This window comes from Camelus ferus, chromosome 15 (genome assembly GCF_009834535.1).
Source record: "Camelus ferus isolate YT-003-E chromosome 15, BCGSAC_Cfer_1.0, whole genome shotgun sequence".
NCBI classification, from domain to species: Eukaryota; Metazoa; Chordata; class Mammalia; order Artiodactyla; family Camelidae; genus Camelus; species Camelus ferus.
The window spans coordinates 34,003,651-34,029,331 of record NC_045710.1 but is presented as its reverse complement, the minus strand read 5'-3'; the positions used below and the strand labels follow the sequence as shown (position 1 = coordinate 34,029,331).

At 44.1% G+C, this 25,681-nt stretch overlaps 1 pseudogene; it reads right to left on the bottom strand.

Annotated features, from left to right (window-relative positions):
- Positions 1 to 1,081: 1,081 nt before the first annotated feature.
- Positions 1,082 to 24,026, bottom strand: LOC102512376 (annotated as a pseudogene).
- Between the last annotated feature and the right edge of the window lie 1,655 nt (positions 24,027 to 25,681).

Here is a 25,681-nt window from a genome sequence, read left to right as displayed (position 1 = left end):
TTCCATTGCCAGGTCTAAATCTGGTACCTAATCAAGAAAAACCTTGTCTTTTTATAACTTGACAGCTGTTTATTAAGTTGTTCATTTCAATAAAGTAAACTGAGTAAGCATGATTATTAAATAAATGACAAACACCACACTAATCTGACTCATAGTATCTGAGTATACATACAAGATATGGTTTATTTTTATAGCTCTTCAACTCCCTCTCTATTTGTTACTGCTCAAAATTGCTCTTATTTTATGCTTTGTATACAATTTATTTTTGTATATCGACTTTATATCCTGCTAAATTCATTATTAGTTCTAGCAGCTTTTTTGTTTTTTGTAGATTTCTTAGGATCTGATTTGTACATAATCATGTCATTTTCAAAGAAGGTTTTGTTTGTTACTTTTAAATATTATTTTTCACATTGACTAGGATCTCCAGTATAATATTGAATAGAAGTGATGAAAGTAGATGCCCCTGCCCTATTCCTGATCTTAAGGAGAAAGTACTCAGTTGTTTGCCATTAAATGTTATAATAGCTGCAGATTTTATTGTGGATGCCCTTTATCAGGTTGAAAAACATTTCTTTTCTGTCTTGCTTCCTGAGAGTTTTTATCACAAACGGATGTTAAATTTTGTCAAATGCTATTTCTACATCTATTGAGATAATTGTATGGTTTTTCTTCCTTATTTTATTTATAAGGCAAATTACATTGATTTTTGAATGTTAGACTAACCTGGAATTCCAAGGATAAACCTTACTTGGGCATATTGTACCACTTAAGTTTTTTGTTAAAAACTGGGATTCTATTTGCTAATATTTTGTTAGAGTTTTACAGCAGTGTTCACGAGGGATTTTTATTATTTTTATTTGCAGTTTTCTTAATTGCTATCACATCTGGGTAATGCTGGCCTTAAAATCAGTTAGGAAGGGTTCTTTCCTCCTCCTCCAAAGAGTTTTTATAGATTTCCTGTTATTTTTTTCTTGAAAGCTTGTTAGCATTCACCAGTGAAGCCATCTGGGCCTAGGAAGATTTTTAATTACAAATTCAGTGTTTTAATAGATGGCAGGCAGTTGACACTTTCTCTTTCTTTCTTTTTTTTTTTTTTTTTTTTTTTTTTTTGATCCTGCCTCAGGTTTGTTTGTACAAACAGCACAGGTAGACATGAGCCCCATGCAAACAGCAGCCCAGGGGTCACACTAGTCCTTATATCCTCAAATCAACAGATGAAAGCCTCTACTCTGGAGCTTTTGTAGGGGCCTGGGCGCCTTTGGGAGCCTGAGCCTGAGCTGCAGCTGCAGCTGAAGCTGTGGCCTTGGTCTGAGCCTCGTCCTCGGCCTTTGGCCGACAGAGCCTGAGACCCTTGGCGATGCGGGCACGAGCACGTTTCCCTAGCTTGGGGTGAGCAGTGCAGGCAAGTCGACTGAGCTTGCGGCTGCTGCCCTGTAGGAGCTTGGGCTTGACCTCCTTGGGCTTTCCGAGAGCCTTAACGGCCTCAGCACGTGTGCTCGTGGCCTTGGCGTTGTTGGCCTGCATCTTCTTCAGGCCCTTCTTGTTGTGCTTCTTGGCAAAGCTCATGTTCCTCAGGAACTTGGGGTCCACCCACTTAAGAGATTCCTATCGTTGTGATCGGGGTTTTTTGATGCCTTTTCTGTGGCGTTTTCAGGACTGGTTGTATGCGGTGTGGTTCTTCGACTTGGCCATGTCTGCACCGGAGCCGGGAGATCCCAAATCGCCTGGGACCAGAAGAGAAAGAGCGAGACTTTCTCTCTCTTTTTGTGTCTATTTCAATAGTTATGTCTTTTAAGGAATTTTTTCCATTACATCTAAATTGTCTAATTTATTGCCATAAAATTGTTTTCAGTATTCCCTTATATCCTTTTAATATCTGTAGAATGTGTAAAGATATCTTTTATTTTATCCCACTTATAGGATCCTCTCTCCTTTTTAAAAATTACCAGTCCAGCTAGAGGTTTATGAATTGTATTGCTTTTTTCAAAAAGCCGATTTTAATTTTTATTGATTTTCCTCTATTGCTTGTCTGTTTTCTATTTCATTGGTTTTCTTTCTTATGTTTATTATTTTCCTTCTTATACTTATTTTGGATTTAATTTGCTCTTTTTTCTTACTTCCTAAGGTGAAAGCTTAGATCAATGATTGTAGACCTGTCTTCTAACACAACCATTTAAACCTGTACTGTTCTAAGCACAGTTTTAGCTGTATTCCACATATTTTATCTGTTGCATTATATTTATCATTCAATTAAAAATATTTTTTAGTTTCTCTTATGATTTTTCGTTGACTCATAGGTTATTTACCAGTGTGTTGTTTAATTTCCAAATATTTAGAGATTATCCAGATATTTTTTTCTCATTGATTTCAAATTTAATTTCAGTGGGATCAGAGAACAAACTCTGGGTAATTTCAATCCTGAATTTGTCAAGACTTGTTTTATAACCCAGCATATGCTCTATCCTGGTGAATGTTCTACAGGCACTTAAAAAGAATAACTATTTTGTGAGGTGGAGTGGTCAGGTCGGTTGATGGTATTTTTCAGATCTTGTGAATTCCTTCTGATTTTGTATCTACTTCCATCAGTTCTTGAGACAAGATTGTTGAGATATCCAGTCTTAGATTATACCACTACTGTTTTACCTCACTTGCTTTGTCACATACCTATCCATCTATCTACCCACCTGTCTTATTATTTTGGTGCATTTCCAAGTCAATTGCAGACTTGAGTACATATTTTTTTCTCTAACTACTTCAGTATGTATATAATTAACTAGAGATCAGTGTTTGTTTAGAGGGTTGGTTTTTTTGTGTGTGTGGTGAAACAATAAGAAGAAGGAAATTTAAGTGTAACATTAAATGAGTTTGACAAATTCAGGCACCTGTGATATGATTCTTATCAAGATAAATATAACTGTCATTTTCAGAAAGTTCCATTTTTCTCTTTGAAATCAGTTTCTATTTTTCTCTTTCCAATCAGTCCCTGCTCCCTCCAGATGCAACCCCAATTCTGATGTTTTTCCCCCCACCATATATTAGTTTGCCTATTTTAGCACTCAAGGCCAGCTTCATGGGCACACAACCTACACAGTCACATAAGACCCCTTGGTCTTAGAAGGGCCCCCCACTTGGTATAATGCTCTACTGTAATAATCTTGAAATTCTTATATTTTAACAAGGAGCTCACACTTTCATTTTGTACTGGGCTCTGGAAATTATGTAGCTGGTTCCCACTAGAACTTTCATATTAATGAAATAAAACCATATATAATTTTTTTGTGTAAAGGTTCTTTTGCTTAGCATAATGTTTTTGAGATTCATGTGTCCCATGTGTTGATAATTTGTTCTATTTTGTTAGTGAGCAGAATTCAATTGTATGCCTATGACATTTTTTTTTTTTTTTTTTATCCGTTCTCCTATTGACGGCCATGTGGGATGTTTCCAGTTTGGGGCTATTAGGAATAAAGTTGCTATACACATTTTTGTTACAAATTTTTTGTAGACACAAGAATGCCTTAGACTGGGTATCTCAGCATGAGGCACTATTGGAATTTTGGATAGGATATTCTTTAAAATATTTCAAGGAGATGAGCTTCTACCCACTCAGTTCCCTCAGTCATTTGGACAACCCAAAAAGGCCTGCATACGTTTACACCCTCTGGGGAAGGCATGCCACTTCTGATTTAGAGCTACTGCCTTAACAGTAGGCCTTGATTTCAGCAACACATCTGACCTAATTCAGTATTGCTGTAGGTAAGATAGAAAAGTGTGGACTACACACAGGTATGCTGAAAACAATGAAATGAGGTCAATGGGAATTTGGTGATTGAAGGGGAAGAGCTTAGGGCAGGAGTCCACTCATGCACTGCCTTAAGGAATGGTAAGGAGTTTGAACTTTATTCTAATGTGAGGAGAGAAGCACCATATCAACATGATTGGCTAATTATTGGATAATTTATTGCTTGGATTACTTGGATCACTTGTATTAGGCGGTGTCTGCCAGGTTTTCCCTCTGGGAAGTTGCTGTGTTTCCATTTTCATACTCTTTTCATTTGGAGTCAGTCACTGTATCTAGCCTACACTCAAGGGGAGGGACACTAAATACCACCTCCTTAGTGGAGGAATATAAAAGAAATTGTGGACATATGTTAAAAACCATAAGAGTTATAATAAATTCTGGGGGAGATACTTTGAAGCTATGTAAACATTCTATTTTTTCCTTAAAGCTTTGCAATGTGGGAGATTTTCAGGAAAAAAGGAAAAAGGAAGAAGGTCATTTTAGAGTGAGAAAGTAAACTTGCCTGGAAAACTTGATAGGACTTGCCAGGCAGTATGCAGTGTGCATTTGACATTTAGGATCACCAATTCTCAAAGTGAAAATCCATCAGCTATGCTGTGTGATTTCCTCCAGCAATGACAGTTTGGATCTGCTTGGGTGCAGGCTCTGAGAAGGTAGAAAGTTGGGTTCAACCAGAACGGGATATTTCAGGCCAATTTAACAGAAGAAAGAAGGACAAGATTGTTATGGAAGATGTTTGCAAAAGTGGGATGAAAATGCTGGGCCATGGGATTAAGCAGGATTTGGAAGTGAAGAGAAGAGAGGGCAAGTGGCTACCAGTAGCTGCCAGACAGGGTTGAAGAGCTCTGGCAATGGGAGTTCTTGAGTAAGTGAGCTGGAAGGACAGGAAGCAATAAGAGGGGCTTCAGAGGTGCTGGATATTTAGAAGGAGGAAAGGAAAGAAAGCGTTTGGGAGTGGCAAGCAGAACACCCACTATACTCCCTGGCCCTGAGGTGCCTGGGAGGGCTGCTCAGGACATGGGATAATCAGAGACCACCAGGTTCACTTACAGCCAGGAGATGGAGGGAATGTTCAAAGAAGAGGAGGCCACCAGGGTGTTTAATGGTGTCGGATCTGGAGTTGCAAAGGACACAGTGGAAGAGTTTGGGGAGGGCAGGGAGGGGTGGATCAGCTTAGGCAATGAGCTCAGAAGTTCCGGGGTGAGTGTCCAATGTTGATGCCAGGTCACCTAGAGGACTTGTTCTTCTGGCAGTGACTGAGCCAAATGAGATATAAAGCAGGACAGGATCAGCCTGACAGGCTCTTGGAGGGAGATGGGAAATCAGCCCAAGCTGTGTGGATTTTGAATAGTTAGTAGGAAGGCCCAGGAGCATCAGGAGTGTAGTAGTGGTGGCAATCTCGGGACGCTTGGAAGTGCTCCCTCTGGGAGGATATGGTAAAGTAGGGGCTATGGGGTGACTGATCTTAGCTAACAACTACCTGAGTGATTGGGTTATGATCATTAGTAAGTATTGGGCATTTACTTTTTGTATGACTTAACCATTCAACAGTGTAAAAGGAATACAGAGTTCTTAGAGACAGTTGAGAGAGGAACTGGGTGGTTCTAGAAAGTGTGTTCTGGCCCAGGCAGAAGGAAGTAAGAGTGTGGCAAACAGAGATGGACCTTAACCTTTGCCTTATCAGGATCAGAGAGGGGTGGGGTCTTTATGATGGGTTATTTATGGTGTTGGCAACAGCCCGGATGAAACCTGAGAGCTTTTTTCAGACAGTGTTCATGTTTAATGACATCTCTGAAGCAACCAGACATACATACACAATTGTGAGGAAGTTCCCTTTCCTGGTAACTGGACAGGATCCAACAGGACCCTGGCCCTGGGTTCTCATGTTGCTGGTTGAGAACGAAAGCACTGGCAGCTTGCAAGCCATGATAAGAAAACAACAAAGGGAAAAAATAAAGCACACTTAGATTGCTTTCCTTTCTGGAATTATCTGTATGTCCCAATAAGGACTCCTGGGATGTCCCTAGAAAATTGAGATGTGTGAAAAGAATGAACTAAATGTCACAAACTTCATTTTATTGTTACTCCTACTCAGGATGAGTGAATTATCAAGAGTCATAGTCCAGCTGAACTGTATGCAACACACACCACTGTGTGCGATACTGACTCAGAATGTACCCAGTTTGATAATGTCCCGGGGAGTCTGGGCTGTCCCCTGTCCCAGCGCTAAGGATCAGCAGTCACTGAGTGAGTAAGAGGGAGAACCATTGCCTTGAACTGGTAGAAGGAAGTGAAAGAAGGAAACAAAGAATGTGGATAGAGGAGGAGGGGAGGGAGGATATGTCACATCTCTGTTGGTTCCCTGTTTGTGAAAAAAGAGAAGGGACTTCCAGAAGTGTATAGGGAAGTCTTGTTATAAAGTAATGACCACATTTCCATTTCCACACAAGATTTCTTAGGTGAACTAGCAGCAGGTTATAATAGCGGTAGTGGTGATGTTGGTGATCATGGTATAAAGTCCTGTAGAAAGCAAATCTACATAGTCAGCAGCTGATGGAACTGGAATACAGCTTGGAGCTAATGGGTGGTGAGCTGACTCACACAGTTGGAGCACTGTTAGGGACCTATTTCTGTCTCCTCTTTGGTCAAAAAGACAGCCCAGAAAAAAACAGCATGTGGATCTAAATGATGCAAATAGCTCAAAGAATAGCTCAGGCTGATGAAGGGTTAGTAAGCCATCTTGACATGGAGGACATCACACTCTGCCTCCATGCTTAGGTACAAAGTCTTTCTAGAAGAATACAGCAGGTCGGTTGAATGGAGATTGCTAACCAGTGAAATTACACAAGCACAGATAAGGAGACAGCCATAGCTTATATGTCAACCAAGCTGGTTCACCCCTGTAGAAATAGTCCATCTTAAAGCACATGTAAATTTATTTGATGCCTGTTTTGGGGCATAAAATGGGGGCAAAATGTGAAAGTTGGCCTATGAGTAAACTTTAAGGGGATCCAAAATTACCTAATGGTATTTCAGAACCACTTGGTGGGGAGGGAAGATGAAGTGATTCTGTCTTAATCAACAATCAGACTGTGAGGCTCTAGGTCTGTGGAGATTCAGTTTCAATAAGACAGGGTTCTTAGGGTTCTCAGTCAAGGAGCTTCTAACCACAGTGATAAGACAGATACCCACACTGATAACTGCAGTGCGTGGAATTAACAGAATTGGGGTTGATTTGGCTACTACCCAATTCTAGACGATTGTGAATGTTAACAAAACAGGCTGCTCTCTCTCTTTTTCGACTAATTTTTTTAGATTCTTCTTACTCTTAAGGGTTTTCAGAGCCTTATTTGACTACTGGTCAGAAATTTTCCTCAGTAGTTTGTGAATTTGGTGGACCATTTAGAAAGGAAGAGAAGGGAAAATGAACATTCTGACATGCCCCCAGGTGTTTTCTTCACATTCCCTTATTTAATGTTCACAAAGACTGTATCACTTGTTTCCATTTTCCAAATGGGAGAACTGGTTCAGCAAAGTTCAATAACACCCCAAGGCGGGTGCTTAGCACGCAGGAGGTCCTAATCCCCAGGACTTCCTCTAAATATAAATAAAGAAAGAAAGCTAAGTAACATCCCAAGTCCCACTGGTGAACGGTGGAGCTGAGGCTTGACCTCAGATCTCTGTGACGCCAAAACCTATTCTCTCTCCCCATATCCCACAGCGTCAATGCTATCAACCCTAAAGTTTATGTCTTAGTAGTCAAAACTTAGGGAGGTAAGTATTTGTGCACCACATAAGCTGTGGCTCTTAGTAGCTTCTGATCAGTTTCCAAAGGAGCTTGTAGTTGGGTACTCATCTTTACCGGGGACCTTCATTTTTTAAAATTGGTTTTCATACTTTCTAACCCAGAGGCTATATAATGTTTCATAGTTTGCTTACTTCTTGTAGAAACACCCATAGAATGAAAGTAATAAAGCAGTGAAGTCCTTGCAACCACAGGAACCTTCCCTGTCTGCTTCCTGCTGGGAGTTGGTAGAGGAGGGAGGACCCTCTCTGGTAGCCATGACCTTCCCACTCTCTTTGGGATGCTGCTGACTTTGGATGCCTGCCCATCACCCTAGCTGACAATTTATAGGAAAAACTCCTGAAATTTTATACACAGAAGCACTGAAGCATAGATGTGTCACACACGGGCACAGGTACGTTCATGTACAGATCACTCAGAATTCAGAAGCTGTATTGGTTGTGAGTCAAGGGCCACACCACATCACCCCATCACCCTGTCGTGATTTTTGAGGGCAAATCCAGATGAGAACTTGAGTTAATAAAGCCCCCGGCTTCCCTCCCAAATTGTTTCCCCTCTGCTCCCTTCCTTGGTTCTCATTGCAATTGCAACGAAATCGGCAGTTGTTTCTGAAAGTAGAACAGCCGGCAAAGAGCACTGACCTAGCTCCTAGTCACCCCTCAGACAGGGCTCTGGGTGTAACCTTGGACCAGTCATCTGTCTGCCTCGGTCAGGTGGAAATTCACTTTAATAGCTTGGTTCATACCCAGCAGCACTGGGTTAGTTTGTGAAGGCTCTATGCTACAGATCAATTCAGATTGTGTCGCAATGCACTCTGGCCCAGTTAGGCATTTCCTGGCCTCACCCAACAGGTGCCCAGCCCACTGGACTTCTGCTCTATGTCTGTGCTCCACCCCTCATCTGTCACAGCCCTCCACAGTTGGGGTGCTCCACCTAATCTGCACCCCAGAGTGGGATGTTAGGTTCTCTCGTACTTTCCCTGTACACAATCCTAGACCCAAGCTCCCTGCTAGGAAATGATTAGCTCATGCTAATCCAAGAGATAATAATTATACACTAAAATGAATGCTGGGGTAGAGGAGACATACTTGGGACTCCAGGAGGATCTGACCTGTCTGGTAGGGTCAGTAAAGTTTTCTGTGAGGGAGCAGTGATGATGCTGATGTTTGAAGGATGAGTAGATATTAATGAGACAAAACTGAGGCAGAACATTGCAGACAAGGAGCAGAGCAATGGCAAAACCCTGCAGAGGTGGGGAGGGGCAAGGGAGAGCTCAGCGGGCTGGAGGAGCAGAAAGAAGACTGGAGTGACCAGGGCTCAGTGAGGCTGGGCAGGGAGGCAGGGCCACACTCTAAGGACTGAGTGGATGCTGCATCCCTTGACTAACTATATCTTCATCTCACACCATGCACTCCTACACACTCTCATCTTCTTCTCTGTTCCTCCTTGGGGGTTTCAATGACCCTGTTTCTCCCTCCACCCCAGGATTCAGCCAAAAAAAAAAAAAAAAGATAAAATTAAAGAAAAAAATAGCAAATATCTTTAAAACAAACTGCACATACTTGCAACAACAAGAATGAATCTCAAGAATTATGCTAAGCAATGAAATTCAGATAAAAAGAGTACATACTGTATGATTCCCTTTACATGGAATTCTAGGACAGGCAAAGCTAATCTAAAGTGACAGAAATTAGAACAAAATTGCCCAGGACAAGGTCGGGTTGGGAGAAGACTGACTGGGAAAAGGAACAAGGAAATTTGTGGGAGTGGTGGTGGTAATGGAAATGTTCTTTATTTTGATAAAGATGCAAGTTAGTGTATGCATTTGTCAAAACTCCCTAAACCTTACTCCTAAGATCTGTGCATTTTATTGTTTGTAAATAACATCTCAATTTCAAAAAATAAAAATAAAAAGGAAAGGAAAATAGTGCATTTAGAGTTCATGACACACTAATAAGCAACCAAAGAAAACATGGCATGTTGTTTCCTTATCTTCGCCTACCGGGGCACTCTTAAGAGACTGACTTCATCAATGGACATCCTCACTCTAAGATCAGAAAAGGATCAGAAGAGCCTGCAACTCTATTTCCTCTCCTTCAGCCAGAAGAGAAATCAGAGGGGAAGAGAGCAGGTGGGAGTCCAAGACAAAACCACTAATAAGAAGACTAGGCAGATAAACTCAACGTCGAGCTGTAGAACTGCGATTTTTATTCCTTTTCTCCAAAACTTAAATTCATAGTCTGCTCACCACGGATTTGGTTTCTAAACTGCATTTAGCTCTCAGCGGGGGAGGGGGTGCGGGGTGGGCGAGAGGAGGGAGGAGAAACTCACAAACATTCCAAGTAATGAATGTCTTCATAAATATAAAGCTAGAGGAAACAGTTTCACGGTACCCAGAGGAAATGAATTCCACTGCCATGCAGGGACCAGGACCTCTGCCCTGCTTTCCTCTTGTTTCCTGACTCGTCTCATTATCATGATGTTTGCATTTTTCTAAACATTGAATTACAAAAAAAGATCTCCTTTCCCACCATTTGGCTGTTTGGTGGCACTCATGTTTGCACAGTTTCTCTTCTATAATGCATTCAGCCCAGGCACAAGCAATTTAAGGCACAAATGCTCAGATGGAGGCAGGGAGAGGAGGTTTGCCCAGAGATGGAAGGCGAGTGGGAGGGGAGATCCTGACAGGAAGGAAAGATCTGAAGGGAGGGGCTGGGGGTTTGAGCTTGACCGGAAAGCCTTTCTCCTCCGCAGTCTTGTCTCAGCAAGGCAGGTCAGACTGGAGGAGCAGGGACCCTTCAATGTCCTCACAGCCTTTACAGAGTCCTTTTACAAAGTTGGGTTAATTTTTAACTTCCTTAGAGTGAGATAAAAAACAAAGGCAGAAACTCTCACCCTAGGGCTGGTTTCTACAGCTCTTTGTCCTCAAGTCTCCTCCCGTCTCCTTTGTCCCCAGGCCCTCAGGGAAGGCTGAGAGAATGGTCACGTGGCACGAATGGGGCCTGGTTCCTGGCAGTCCCCTGGGCTCCCTGCAGAGACCAGGATTCCTAGTCTTTCAGGCATCTGCCCCGTTTTTTCATTTCCCTTTTGTTTTTGTTGTCGGTGTGGCCGTGTGTCCACAACACTCGGATTCCCACATTCTCAAACTCCAGAATCCAGTTTCTTATATTTCAGTGTTTTTAAGGTCAGTGGAAACTTTTTTAAAAAAGCAACATTAAGCTAATATATTCTTACTGCAGAAAGAAAGCTTTGTTCTATTTCTCCAGAAAGCTGACGCTCACCAGCAGTTCTCAGATCTTGAAAGATAGGCTCACTATTTACTTGTAGGAAAGGCACCAGATCAAGGTGCTATTAAAAACAACCAGTCACTCAGAATCCTGCTTTTCCCTTCCTATTTTTAAGTCTCCTTTGTACATCACCCAAGTAACTGAAGTATAAAGAATTATTTTCCCGAATATTGTTTTACACTGGTGAAATTGCATGGTACGTATTTGTATTTCGTTAACACTTTACTCTCTTTCCTGACTGAGATGTCAAATCTTGCAGTCAGCCTGGGTAATGTCATACAGGAAAATGGCCCTTCACCACCACAGACCCCCTGTGCTAAGGGGCAAAGTAGACGTCAGATAAATATTTATGAATGAATGAAGAATAGTGGGAGAAAAGAAGCTGGTGATTTCTAAAACGGGAGGATTCCTCCTAGAATAAGCAAGGATTGTATCAATAAAAATATACCTTTTCCTTCTTGCTTAACTAATTACTGGGGAAGTTTCAGAGAAAAATATTATTGGAAATAGAGAAAGTTTTAGGAGCCTAAAAAGCCTTTAGACCTCAGAACTGCTGGGATCTCAGGCCTTATGATACAGACGAGGGAAGCCAGAAACATTTAATAAAATGTTGCCCATAGCATCCCTTCTGGACTCCTGGCTGCTCTGGGGAGATAGTACTGGTTGCTCTGTTGACCACACAGACTAAGTCCCAATTCTGACTGTGTTCTGAGGTATATAGCCTGATAAAAGAAAAGTAGACACTGTGAGACTTGGTATTAAACTGCAAAGAAAACACAGCCAACTAGTTTAATTCTTGGAGATTTGATTGAATGGAGAGCTGCTCCTGCAAAGACTAAAGACAAAGGGATGTGGGGGTGGTGGCAGCAAAGCTGCACAAGGAAAAGGGATCCATGGGTGACGAGCTGTTGGTCTGAGGGGAGCTTGGCATGGCCAGTGGCTGGGCCTCAAGTCCATTTGTTGAGGCTGATAGTATAGTCCCAAGTTCACCATCAAGTCGTTTTTCTGCCGACACTGACCCCTTTTTTTTCTGGAAGCAGTCATTCTCGGTCCGTCCCTAGGAGCCCTGACTGCTTGCGATCGTTTACTTTCCAGGCTCAGCGTCCTGCGGACGGCACGTCCAAATGCTCATACTCAAGACACAGAACTTCATGTATCAAAGCTCAGCGTTATTGCTGTCTGGGGCTGGATCATTGTTTGCGGGGTGAGGAAGGCTGTCCCGTCCTTGTAGGGTAGTAGGCTATTTTGCAACATCCTGGCCACTAGAGGCCAGTAGCATCCCCCAACTGTGACAACTCAAGTGTCTCTACACATAGCCAAATGTCCCTGGATGGCAAAATTGCCCCCCCCCCCCCCCGTTGAGAACCACTGCCTCAGACAAGTTACCTGTCATGAAATTCTTCATTCAGTCTATTAGGATGATTGGTATTAGTTCATCCAGCTACCAGAACAAAACCAAAAACCTTGATATCAGTTCATGTCGAGTTTAAGAGTGCTCCTGCCCAGTTCCACCTTAGACTTGGGTAAATCTAAGGGTCAGTCAGCTTGGGGTGCCAGGCCTTAGAGGGTCCTGCTCTTGGTTGTTCCAGCCATGTCCTTTCTCATGGGGTAAGGGATCAACAAGGACAAGAGAATATGCCCGCTGGAGCCCTTGCCTCCCTACTATACCACATCCTGGACATCAAAATTCCTTGCTCAAAAGGGTCAAGTCTGCCTTCAGGGCTGACATGATCCCTTTTCCAGACTGTGGTCCACAGCACTGGGGAGGCCCAACTGAGGCCAAGGGGTCTCACTTATTGGCAATGTGGTTGGAGCTTTGACATGCAGGCTTTATTCTCACCCTGGAAACTGCAAATGTTAGACAAGGACTTGCCCCCTCCTTACACCACCAGCTCTCCAACAAAATGTAGTTGATCAGGGATCATTAGCAGTTCCACATCCCCCCCAACCCCCGACCCCGTACCTTCTCCACCTTCCCCATCCTCTGCAGAAGGCGATGAGGAACACTGACTTTCAATGGAATACCAGAAGGGAAAAGAAGAAGTTCCCAGAATTGCTCACTACTCCAGCAGGGGCTGGACAGGTTTTTACCTCTCCACTGAGCGGAAAACATCATCTAATTGTTGGGGAAACACGCCCCCAGAAAAACCCCAACATTCCTGGCAGATTTGCTTTCCTCTGCTCATCTTGTCTCTAATCTACTCATGAGGCAGGTTTCTCGTCTGGGCTGTGGACTCCACAGTTGGGCATTATTTGGTGAATGTGTCCTCCTCCTCCTCCAAGCGGTCTAACTGATCCTCCTTCAGGGGAAATGAATCACTCTCTTGATTTTGAGCCCCTGCAGTCTCTTACTCACACCCTGACTAATCACTTACCTGTTCCATTACACCTTGCATGCAGGCGAGTCCTATCAGAAAGAGCTCCTTAGAGACAAAGGGCATCTGACTCCTCGGACTTTCCCCGGTGAGCCTAGTGCCGGGCCTCACACACACCACTCAGCTGGCCAGGCCTCCTCACTGAATCAGTTAACTTTAAAATTCGACCTGGTTGGGATTAAAGTCACTGAGTTTTATAAGAAAACCAGTCCAACCAGTTCCCTCCTTGATGGCTCTTAGGTCCTGAGGCTGGTTTATTTTGTCAACTTAGAGCCCTGCTTTCAACATTCACTTCACACCTGGGCCCCTCCAGAGCTTTCTGACCTTGTAAAGACCGGGGGACATCAGGGAAAAGAAAGTTATAGGGATTAGATTTGTTTCCTAGGACCTCCGGACAAAGAACCACGCACTTGGTGACTTAAAATAGAAGAAATGTATCCTCTCTGGGTTCTGGAAGCCAGAAGTCCAAAATCAAGATATTGGCAAGACTCTGCTCTGTCTGCGGGTTGTAGGGAGGATCCTTCTTTGCCTCTCCCGGGTTCTGGTGGTTGTGGCAGTCCTTGGTATCCCTCAGCTTCCGGAAAAAAATCACTCCAATCTCTGCCTCCGCTGTCACATGGCATTTTCCCTGTGTGTCTTCTCTCCCTGTGTCCAGATTTCCTTCTTTTTACCAGGAGAGCAGTCCTCAGATTTAGGGCTCATCCTAATCCAGTCTGACCTCATCTTAACATGATTACATCTGCAAAGACCATATTTCCAAATGAGGCGACGTTCACAGGTGTAGGAGGGTTAGGACTTGAACATATCTTTTTAGGGGACATAATTCCACCCACTACAGGGATGAAAGAGCTTAATTCCCACAGTCTTTGGTAAAACTCTGTCTTGGAGCATGTAGGACTCTAAGGCTCTGTGAGTTTGGTCCCCCATCTTTTTCTCCATGTAAAACTCTGCCATTTAGAATCCTTGATTTGAATCCCGTCGCCACCATATGCACAACCTTGGCTAAACGGTGTCTCCCAGAATACTTCTAAATGTTATTACACGCCTCCACATGAAATTGAAGTACCTCCCAACAATACATTTCCATTTCATCTCTCCCATCCTTTCAGCTCTTGTGATCACGCGTTTTACATCTACATATGTTATAAACCCCATAAGAAATTGTTACTATGTTTTACTTTAAATAGTATCAAATTTGGGAAAATTTTGGCTATTGTTTCTTCAAATATTTTTTCTGCCCACCCTTGTTTTGGGAAGGCTCCAATTATGTTAAATCACTTGATATTGTCCCACAATCACTGAGGCTCTGTTCATTTTTTTTTAAGTCTTTTTCCTCTCTCTCCTTCATTTTGGCTGGTTTCTATTGCTATATCTCAAGTTTAGTAAATTTTTTTTGTATTATCTAGTCTGCTGTTATTTCCACTGCCAGAAATTGCATTTGGGTTTTTTTTTTTAAGCTTCCATTTCTCATCTGTGTGTTTTCACAGTTTCACTCTATTCGTGTATACCTTATTATTGAGCAAAGATTCAAGGGGACCCTCAAGCTCTTTATTCTTTGTAACCCCATCCTTTCTGCCCTACAAATTCCAGTTATTCTCCATCCCCCGCCCCGAACTCTGAGCTCTCTCTCCTCAACTCAGCAAGACCACTGGGCTCTCCCTGTGCCGTGGTCTAGAATGTGTCTCCAGACAGAAGACCAGGGCAATTACAAGCCTTACTTCGTTCGTTTCCCTTCTCTTAGGGGTCACAGACTTGTGCTGCCTGTTGTCCAACATCTAATAACATTTGTTCTATGTGTCTTTGTCTAGTTTTCTGGTTGTTCACAGTGAGAGGGTAAATCTGATTCTTATTACTCCACCGTGAACCACTATGGGTGAGAAGTGAAAATTCTAGGTAAATGACTTAAACTTGCTGAGCCTCAGTTTCTTCATTCATAAAACAGAGCCAATAGTTTCTACATCCCAGGGGTAACGGGAGGATTAGATGAGATAATGTGTACTTAGAGTAGCAGTTACCATCTACTGAATGTTAGTACGTGCCAGGCCTTATCCTAAGTACCTTATATTAACTGTCTCATATGTATTTGAACTCCACAACAGCTCTGAATGAAAGACATTATTAATCCCATTCTATAGATGGGAAAGCTTAAGTAAATTATCCAAGATCAAATAGGCGATAAATGCAGAACTGGAATCCTTCTTATTCCAAAGTCCATATTAACCTGTGGGTTATAAGAGCTTGAGGGAGTGCCTGATACATGGTAGGAACCTGAGAATTCAAATGTTAGTGTCTCTCTTTATTATCTTCCCTGATACCTGGCGTTTCAAAGGTTATAGAATTGTGATAGACGCCAAAGTTTATAACAGGAAATCCAATTTCTAGTATTGAGCCTTTTTTCTCTGCATCTCCCTTGGATATTCTCTCTTAAGTAGTTCTCAAATCTATGGACTTTCTCTGCCTCCACTGCCACCCTTCTGGGCCAGGTGACTGCCCCCTGCCTGGACTCCCTGCACCTACTCTGGCCTCTCTAACTTCTCATCGCAGCCCGAGTGACTCTTTCAAAATGTAAACCTAATCAGGTCTCTTTCCTATTTAAACTCTTTAGAGAACCATTAGAATAAAGTCTAAAAGTCTCCTGGAAGTCACAGGACCTGCGTGGTTCTCCAATTCTCACTTCTCACTGTGCACTTGCCCTCAGGCTCCTGGCCACTCCTTGTCCCCAAAGGTGCCGTCACACACCTGGGTTCTGACCTCTCCTCATATTTTTGTATGATGACGAATTGCCATTTTAATAAAAATGTCTAGGTGGTTCTCATTTCTGTTTTTAACCGGAGACCCTACGCTAACCCCCTAGAGCTTGCAAGACTTAAGTCTGGACAGCCATCGAAACAGGCTATTAAGCCTTGGTCCTTATGTGGACTCCCTGCCATAGAATTCACAATGTTCTAATCTGCCTTATTAACTTAATAGGAAAACATTGGCTCCTGAGTGAGGATTATCACCCTGCACATGCAAGTTTCACAAAATGGCCCTAGAATTATCAACTCAAAATGTTGTCTACAGAGCACAGATTGATGGCCATGACTAACCTTGGACAACTCTTCTTATACCAGGGAAGCCCTGGAAGTTTCTTCCGGTCTGTTTGTTCCCAGGTAGAATGACTCTTCTCCTCCACCTTTAGGGCTCCCGTGGGAGCTAATGAGACAAGGTCCATAAATGGCTCTGAGTTCCTTGGTGAGAGCCAGTACATATGTAAATATTACATGCCAAGTTTGAGTGGGAGTGTGTAATGAAGTCTGATGTCAGCCTAACAAAGATGCAATGTTGCTCAATGGAGTGGGACTACTGAAGTGACCCATTAAAATTCCATGAGAAAAACTTGAAGAAGGAAAGTCGCTCTTGGGAGGAGGAGGATGAAAAGCTCCTTGAGGGACCATGGGTTCTTTAACTGTACCCTCTTCAGAATTTAGCCCAGTATGGAATATATAGGAGCTGCTCAGGACAGACTGAGCTCAGGATCACCTGCAAAGGTTATCAGAGGTGATTCTGTGCTTGGAACAGACAACAGAGAGTGCAGCCTCTGTGATAAGATCATCTGGGATTCTGTGGAAGAGACAGTGCTTGGCAGAGGTGGTTGCTTACCAAAACTGGCCAGGTGTGTCTGGCCCTATATTATCTGGTTAGATTCAAGGCTGGCTTCAGCGAGGGGAGAGGAGGCAGCTACCTATGTAGGCGGTCTAGTCTCCTCTACTTCCATATGTCTTTGCTCAAAGCTAGGAGCCCCACCTTTAGAATTCAACTCCTTTGAATATTTCCTCCCTGTTAAAATGTGAACATCTTGTTATAAATGGTGATTCAGTAGGTCTTCTTGTGGAGAACCACCCCCTACGAGATGAGAGACGCAGAGGTAAGCTCTGGGAGGAAACACACCTGAGGTTCTTTCTGAGCCTGTGGAAGGGCACTGATTCCTGGAAGGAGCCCAGGGGCAGAGGAAGGGTGAGGAGGGCGGTCTCACAGCCAAATACCAGCATGTAGCTTGGGCCAAAATCTGGCTAATTATGGATGGGGATGGGGTGAAGGAAAACATGCCCCATAAAGAAAATTCTCTGGGACTCCTAAAGCAAATTTACATTAGGTTTAACTACAGGCATAATTAGGGAAGAGTTTGGAAACCATGACTGTCCCCACTATGGAGAGCTGGGTCCTGGACCTCAGGTTAGAGCCGCTGGTACTTCAGGGACCAGACATTCAGACTCAGACTCTACCTGGCCTGACCTGCCTTCAAGGTATGATTGATGTCAGGAATGCTGGGAAGGCTCTCTACCCCTTGAAACATTTTCCCTACCTGCTCAATGAGGCCTGACGTTCCTTTTTAATACGCAGCAAAGCCTTGCATTACAAAACTAAAGAGCAAGCTTAAAATGACCATGAGAGGCCAGAGAGGAGAGACTGTATTCAGGACATTGAAGGAAACAAAGAAAGTCCAGCTGGCCTTGGCCCCGGGGAAAGGTGGTGATGGCAATGTCTAGGATGGTATCATTCTGCTCAAGGCCCTCCCATTGAAGGCAATCTTTTTTCCCTCACAACAGTCACAGATTCATTTCAGAATTTCTTTAAGCTTTCTGAGAATTAGGAAACAGAAGAAAACAAGGCCTTTCTTCTAGAGAAGTAACAAAGGATATGGATGTGGAGGGATGAGGAGTGAGGAGGGGGCTCAAATTCTTTCAATTTTTAATAGGTCTTAAAACTGCCACTTTGAAATGCAGTACTGCCCTCTGCTGGCTACAGCGTGTATAGCTCAGCAAAACCAAGGATGACTCCTAAGTCCTTTCCCCATATCTGGCAAAGACCGAGGCAGGGACCTTCCACGCCAGGTGGGAGACAAATCAGCTATGGGCTGGCTTCCCCAATGCCACACCCCCTCAGAAAGCACCCCTTAGTGTCTGCTGGTTTTGAATGGAAACAGGTATATCTTGCTTCTCGCTTCTCCTGCCTCAATAGCAAATGAAGTCACATGGGCATAACTACTCAGAGAACAGTGGCTCCAAACCACACCCACTTGATTGCAGCACCTCCCAAAGCCTCCCTCAGAGACTCTGCCAGACTCTGAGGGGGTGCAGGCATGTGGTCTGGGCTCTGGGCACCAGGAAGGGTCCGCCATGCTCTTCTTGCTGGCTCCTGGCCCTACAAAGTCTCTAGGCCAATGAGCCCTTGGAAGGAACTTTTCTGCTCCGCTGCCAACTGTGGCCAGGCTCTTTCACAGTTTCCAGTCCTACTGGTGCCCATATCTGTGCAGATGTAGGAGAAGGGGTCCCAGCAGAGACTTGGGATTTATTCAGATTGCTTACGTGATAAAATAACTCAGCTTAAATGTTCTCAGTTGCTTGGTGTTATGTCTGGTTATTAAAACAAGCTTCCCTGCTTAGGGGCTTTTTTTTTTTTCATTCCTGGGAAGCTGGAAAAACTCCTCAAATCAATTCTGAAATCAAAGTGAAAATTTTCCTACTATTTTCTCTCTCTTCCTTCATAATGTTTAACACAAAACCTGCTCCCATTTTCTTCAGAGGCCTTCAAAACCTTCCATAATGAAGAGTAGGTATATATCCATCAAATCCTTTAGGATGAGAAATGAAGCTCAAAGGAAAAGAGGTTCCCAACAAGACTCTGCAGGAATCAGTGGTATAAAGGATTAGGGTTAAACTTCACCTTGGGGAGAGAAAAAGTAAGTGCTGACAGGTTTATAGGCCTTTCTCAAAGTACAGTGGGGCATGTGAAACATGGTTCTGATTTCTGAGGCTGGCAAATGGAAGTGTATCCAGTTTTTACAAGCAAATAAAATGCAAGTTATTACTTTTGACACAAACAACCCAGACTCCCAGGACCCTGCTGTTCTGCATCTGGAAGAAGCTGATCAGGTGGCGGTGATCTGGGTCTGAAGACGCTCAACCACACTCATAGGCCTTCACTGGTGTTTTATCACTGCGGTGGGGAGCTTCACACCTCTTCTAATGCCACTCTGAGGACCCGTCTCGGCTCTGATGGGGGCAAGTGGGAGCAAGAGACTATGCTAAGGACCTAAACCTAAAACCTAAACTGGAAGACTTAGGCATCAAAAGTGGTAGTGTAACTACTGGGTGTGTAACCAGTGGTCACAGATGCTCTGAAGGACTCCGCGCTTGAAATTATCCTGCTCTTGGGGTTAGTGCTCTGTGGCCACAGTCTTGATTCTTTAATCATTTTAAGAATTAGAAAAGAAGATGATTTTTAAGAATAATTTTACCATCCTTTTTTAAAAGTTTATTTATTTAACTTTTTTTTTAATGGAGGAACTGGGGAATTGAACCCAGGGCTTCCTACATACTAAGCATGCTCTGTAGCACTGAGCTACACCCTCCTCCCCAATTCCACCATTCTTAATAATGTTATCTTTGAATTTATGTTTTGTAAGTGAAGTTCGATGGAGCAAGGAAGCGTGCACTTGGGCTTGGAGCCTCACTCATCCAAGGTCTGTCTCTTGCAGCCTCCCTGCTTCTCTGTGATGGGTGTTTGGCTGTCTGTTCCCTGCTCCCTGGCTCCCTCAGCCACACCTGGCTTCCCCGTCTCTGCCCACATCGCTGCCACCCTCTGCCTGGGTACTGGCATAAGGAGAATTGCACAAGGTTGAGCACATGCACCCTGCAGACTTCAGGGAGAGGCACAGTGGCAGCTGTCCTTGCCCTGGTCTGGCAGTGCCTCAAGTGCATTTGACAGGTAACATCAGAGGTGAGCCTCTCACCCACCCTGTATCTGAGTACTGAGCATGTCCTGGCACAGAGATTTAACCCTTTGGGGCTCTCCCATCCACTGTGGGTTCTGCCTGCAGCATGGCAGGTCAGTCTGGTGGCTGGCTGGAGGAGGAACCCCAGAGCTGGAGCAGCCAGGGGGCAGTGCACCCCCACCCCACCCCTGCACCTATGGGGCTCTGCAGTCATCTTACACAAATCCCTGTGCTGAGAAAGCACAACATTAAATAGTAGGGAAAACCATGAAAGGGTGAGCAGAGAGAGACCACGGAAGAAAGGAAAAAGTTTTATCTTTAGTGCCTTTGATGACACTTTCCCTTGTTTTTTGAACAAAGGATGCTGTATTTTCATTTTGCACTAGGACTCATCAATTAGGGAGCTGGCCCTGGCTGTGGCAGAGGGTGGGGCCACATCTCTCTGGTTGTGCCTATATGGCATCTTAAATTCCTGGGCTGTTATTAAAACTGCTTTATCAACTTCTCTAGGGGTGGGAGTCACACAGGTAGCTACTGACAACCTGGGAATGATGGCTGAGAGTATTTGCTGAGCAAACTGACCAATAAATGGATGAACAAAACAAACTAAGGGAAACCCCAAGGTATAAATGTGTCCTCTTAAGGCCATTTGCCTTAGAACAGGAGGCAAAAGCTAAGCAGGAAAAATCTGTGGCAGAGAGAGCTCTTGAGGGCTCTAGGGGGAGGGCTGCTCCTGAATCTCACAGCAGAGGCTGCTCTGGGCAGTCCAGCTCCTTGGCTGGTCAGTCTTTTCCGTCTGCTACAACTCCCCACTCACGGCTAGAAGACATTCCTATCGCATAGCAACAAGACCTTTGTAATGAGGAAAGATGGAAGCTTTGATATGGAATTTCTCTTTCTGGGAGGAAGTACCTGTACATTATCAATCTCTGTTGATATGTCTCCAAAAATCTCAAACTGTAACAATCCCACAGAGAATGTGGTTGCCGTTTAGTACCGAATACCCAACAGCGTGCACTGCGCCCACACCCCCTTCCTCCCTGCCTGCCAGTGCCTCTCAGCTGGTCTCCACCTGCTCCTTGAAGCCCTCTCTGCTTGCTCCAGTTTCCCAGCATGGGCTGGGACTCCGTCATTCCTAAGTGTGCTATTACTTTAGCATTTGTCATGTGGGCTTTCAAGGCTCATGGCCTCTTTGAAGTTAAGGACTGTGTTGTGTGTTCCCTTCTCTCAAATTGCTCTGAATGCCAAGCCTAGGCCAGAACATCAAGTACTTTGATTCTGCTCTAGCCACCCAGCCCTTCCCGCTGTTCCTCCATCACCCTGGACCCACCCCACCGCAGGGCCTTTGCACTTGCTCTCCTCCTGCCTAGAAAGCCATTTCCCAACGATTTCCAGGACTTGATCCCTCTTATCTTTCAGGCCTTTGCTCAAATGTCCCCTCATCAATGAACACTTCCCTGACCACCCTGTTGAACATTCCAGACCTCTTCCTCCCTTCTTTCTCTGGCCCATCCCCCAACTTTATTTTCCTCCAAAGTATTATTACTTCATAGTATCAGGCATTCTAAATATGCTTTATTTGTTTACTGTCTGCCTTTCTTCCGCATAAGGATAGTGATTTCATCTGTTCACTGAAATATCATGACTAGAACATTTCCCAGCACACAGCAGATGCTCAAACAACATGCACTGAATTAAACAAAGAACACGTTCAACAGGTTCTTACTTCAGTTGAAGCCCCATTGCATGCATGGCCTGTGGCTCTCAAAGGCTGGTTCCCCCGTCAGGGTCTGAAAGAATGAGGGAGTAACTCATTTCTATGTAATAATTAACACAATCTCTGCTTATCTGGATTCCTGGATAGCAATGATGACTCGCAGTCAGTATAGCCAGTGCACTTTCGTGCTCCGCGGCCAGTTAGCTCAGCGATTAGGGCCTGTTCTGGGGAGGCCAGAGTCACCACTGTCCCCTCCCCGGTGTGAGTCATGGCACTTGGCTCAGTTCCACAGTCCAGTCAGGGCACAGGGGAAACAGAATGGGAAAATGTGGACACGCCGGGAGAGGATGCGGTTGTGCAGACGCAGAAGTTTGCTCATTTGTTTCCTCCTTCAGTAACTGTGTCCCAGTCTCCTGTGGGAACTGAGCAGGAGTCAGCGAACCGGGAGGGCTGTTCTGTTTTTGTTTTTGTTTTTTAAAAGTTTCTGGGGAGGGGGAGGGTAATTAGGTTTATTTATTTATTAACCTGGGACCTCATGCATGCTAAGCAGGCACTCTGCCCCTGAGCTATACCCTCCCCCTCTGTTGTTGAACAGGTTGGAGATCCATTCCGTCGTCCGTGGCAGTGACCAGAGCACAACGTTAGGCAGGAGCCCCGAGGGGAGGAGTCAGGGCTGCGGAGGAGGCGGGGCCTTCAGGTGCGCTCAGCTTTAAGGTGGCGTTCGACTACAAAAGGGCAGCAAAACCTTCCAGGGGGTAAGAGCTGTCCAGTCAGGGTGACGCTTAGGATTCTGGTTTATGATGTTGGGAGAGACCTGTTTCCTCTTTTTCCTGGGGACACTGATGGCCTGCTGAGCCACCCCGCCACCAGCTGAGGGTGCAGACAACGCAGGGAGGAGGGGAGAACCTAGGAAACCACAGATGAAGGGGCGACTCTGAAAGGCAAAACCCTGTGCCTGCTTTTTAGGGACGAAAATGGTAGAGAGTCTAACAAAAACGCTTAGAAGCCTGTGCATTCAAAGCATGAAAGAAATATGGAAGCGCCTTTGCTTAGAAAATTCCACCTTCCAATTATGCAGATACCACAGGTAAGCAAGAGCAAAAGGGCATGAGAAAAGAGAACCCTCCTACACTGTTGGTGGGAATGTAAACTGGTGCAGCCACTATGGAAGACAATACTGCGGTTCCTTGACAAACTTAAAATAGAACTGCCATAGGATCCAGTAATTCTACTCCTGGGCATATACGCTTAAAAAAGTGAAAACACTAATTTGAAAAGATACATGCACCCCAGTGTTCACAACAGCATTATTTACTGCTATGGCCAAGCCATGGAAGCACCCCAAGTGCCCAACAACTTATGACTGGATAAAGAAATTGTAGATACTGTATACATACACATACACTGGAATATTACTCAACCATAAAAAGAATAAAACACTGCCATTTGCCCAACATGTATGGATCTAGAGAATACTATGCTTACTAAAATGAGTTCAACAAACACTATATAATATCACTTACATCTGGAATCTAAAAAATAATACAAATGAATGTGTATACAAAACAAACAGATTCACATAGAAAATAAACTTATGGTTACAAAAGGGGAGAGGGAGGAGGGGAGAAGCAAACTAGGGGTATGGGATTAATACCCCTAGATACAAACTACACAGAATAGATAAGCAACAAGGATTTACTGTATAGCACAGGGAATTATACCCATTACCTTGTAATAACCTATAATGGAATATAATCTGCAAAAATACTGAACCACTATGCTATACACCTGAAACTAACACAACACTGTAAATCAACTATACTTCAGTTTAAAAAATTGAAAAGAAAAAAAAAGAGCAAAACACGATACCTCTGCTCAGCTCTGCAGATAGGTGTCAGTCACTGACTCCCGGGAGTGTGGCGGTGGGAACTAGCTGGCATTTTCAGTTTGCTCTAGAAGTCCAGAGCTACACATTATGTCTTCTTAACGCTAAAACCTGGACGGGCTGGCCCCAACCAAGGGCTCAACTGTGAGCTCTCTCGTACTGGAGGGAAAGCCTCTGGGACACGTGCACGGTCCAGCTCCCCTTAATCTTGTAATCAAGACAGACCAGCGCTATGCTGTCTTCTTAGCAAATGGCTGAGAGCACTCGTATCTGACATGAGTAGGAGGGATTGTGAGTCTGGGTCCTGAGGAAGAAATATTAAAGTAGAAAAAGTTTCCCTTTAAAAAACAAGCAGGGAGGTGGGGAATATAGCTCAGTGTAGAGCACATGCTCTGTGCACATGGGGTCCTGGGTTCAATCCCCAGTGCCTCCGTTAAAGGAGGGAGAAAATAAAAAACCCTAAAAAAACAAGCAAACCAAAAGCCCTGGCCCCTACCCAGCTCTCCTAGTTTCCTGGCTTCCAAGTTGGACTACTGGCTTAGCTGTGGCAAGTAATTGCTGAGAACCTGAAAGCACTTCCTTATTTGCAAGTCAATGGGCAGTTTCTTTAGGTGAAAAAGAAAGGCCCATTTAAAGCCCCTCTTCTTTCTGCTTCTTGGGATCAGTACTATATATATTTTTTTTTTCCAAGAGAAGCCAACGGCTTCTCAGTCCCCAAAGGCAGATCCGGAAAGGTTTTGAAGATGGAGAAAGAGAAGTAGAGGGCATAATGGCTTGAGACTTGGCACAGGCAGCTGGAGCTGGTGAGCTGGGCTGGGAGAAAAATAATGTAATAGTCATGGCTGGCATTCATGGGGTGTCCTCTGTACCGTACGTCATCCTACGTGATTTACGTTTTATCTTCCCTATTAATACACACGTTATAGCACAGAGAGCACAAACAACATGGCCAAGATCGACACAGCAAGGGAGCAGCACAGCCAGCAGTTAAACCCTAACAGTCTGATTCCAGACTCTGTGCCTTTAATGCCAAGATGAGAAGCCAAGAGAAGAAGGCCAGGGGTCCAGGCGGTGGGGCTTGTGAAGGAAGACTGGAAGTCCCAGGGGCTGCAGAGGGCTTTCTGGTTCCCCTATTCAGGAGGGTCTGGGGTTTCACAGACCAGTTAAGTTCCCCCACATTGAGTAGTTATCTTTTTATTTTGCTAAGCAAAAATGTTTTTTAATGTCATTTCATAAAATAATAAAATAAATGTAATTTCGGTGCAAAGAATTCCATCCTTTAAGTTGAATACATCTCCCTTTTGTAAAAAGCTTCCTTCCACTGTCCTTATTTTTCTCATCTCAGCGTGAGGTGGTGAAAATGTCCTCATGGATGGTCCATGTCTCAGGGCCCTCCTTTGGGGCCACTGTGGGGCCTCATCTGATCCTCATAAAATAGGCAAGGTAGGTAGAGGAAGTCTTGTTAACCCCCATTTTATAAACAAAGAAACCAAAGCCCAGAGAAGTCAAGACATTTGTTTAAGGACACACAGTTTAAAAAATAGCAGGTCCAGATTACAGACCCAGGTTTTTAGACTCCAGGTCCAGTGGTCTTTGCTTGTGTACCTCAGGCCATTAACCAGATGAACTGACTGGACACCAGACTGACTCCTTGCTGTGTGAGGACCTGAACGTTTAGAAAGAGAGAGAGCATTCATGTGGTGTTTCCATTGATAGGGCTCAGGGTGTAAGAGTGCCCCTCTGAGAGGCAATCTCTAGCTTCAGGGCAAGATGAGAAGCCCTTTCAAGAGTATAGGAGTCTATTTTCTCTTCCATCTACCACAGGGCTGGGCACACTGGGCAGCCAAGAAATCCTTGCAGTTTGGAAGTAAGAGTATAGTTTCGATGCCAATTTTTATTTAATAGGATTTTACTTTGGAAAGTAAGGAGGCAGGGAGGAAAGGGGAAAACATCTCATACACAATTTGATAGGATGCTACTGGGAAGAGGGAAAAAGGGATGGAGTCCAGAAAAGACTTGATGGAGGCACCCTGGCCAGTGATGGGAGGAGGGA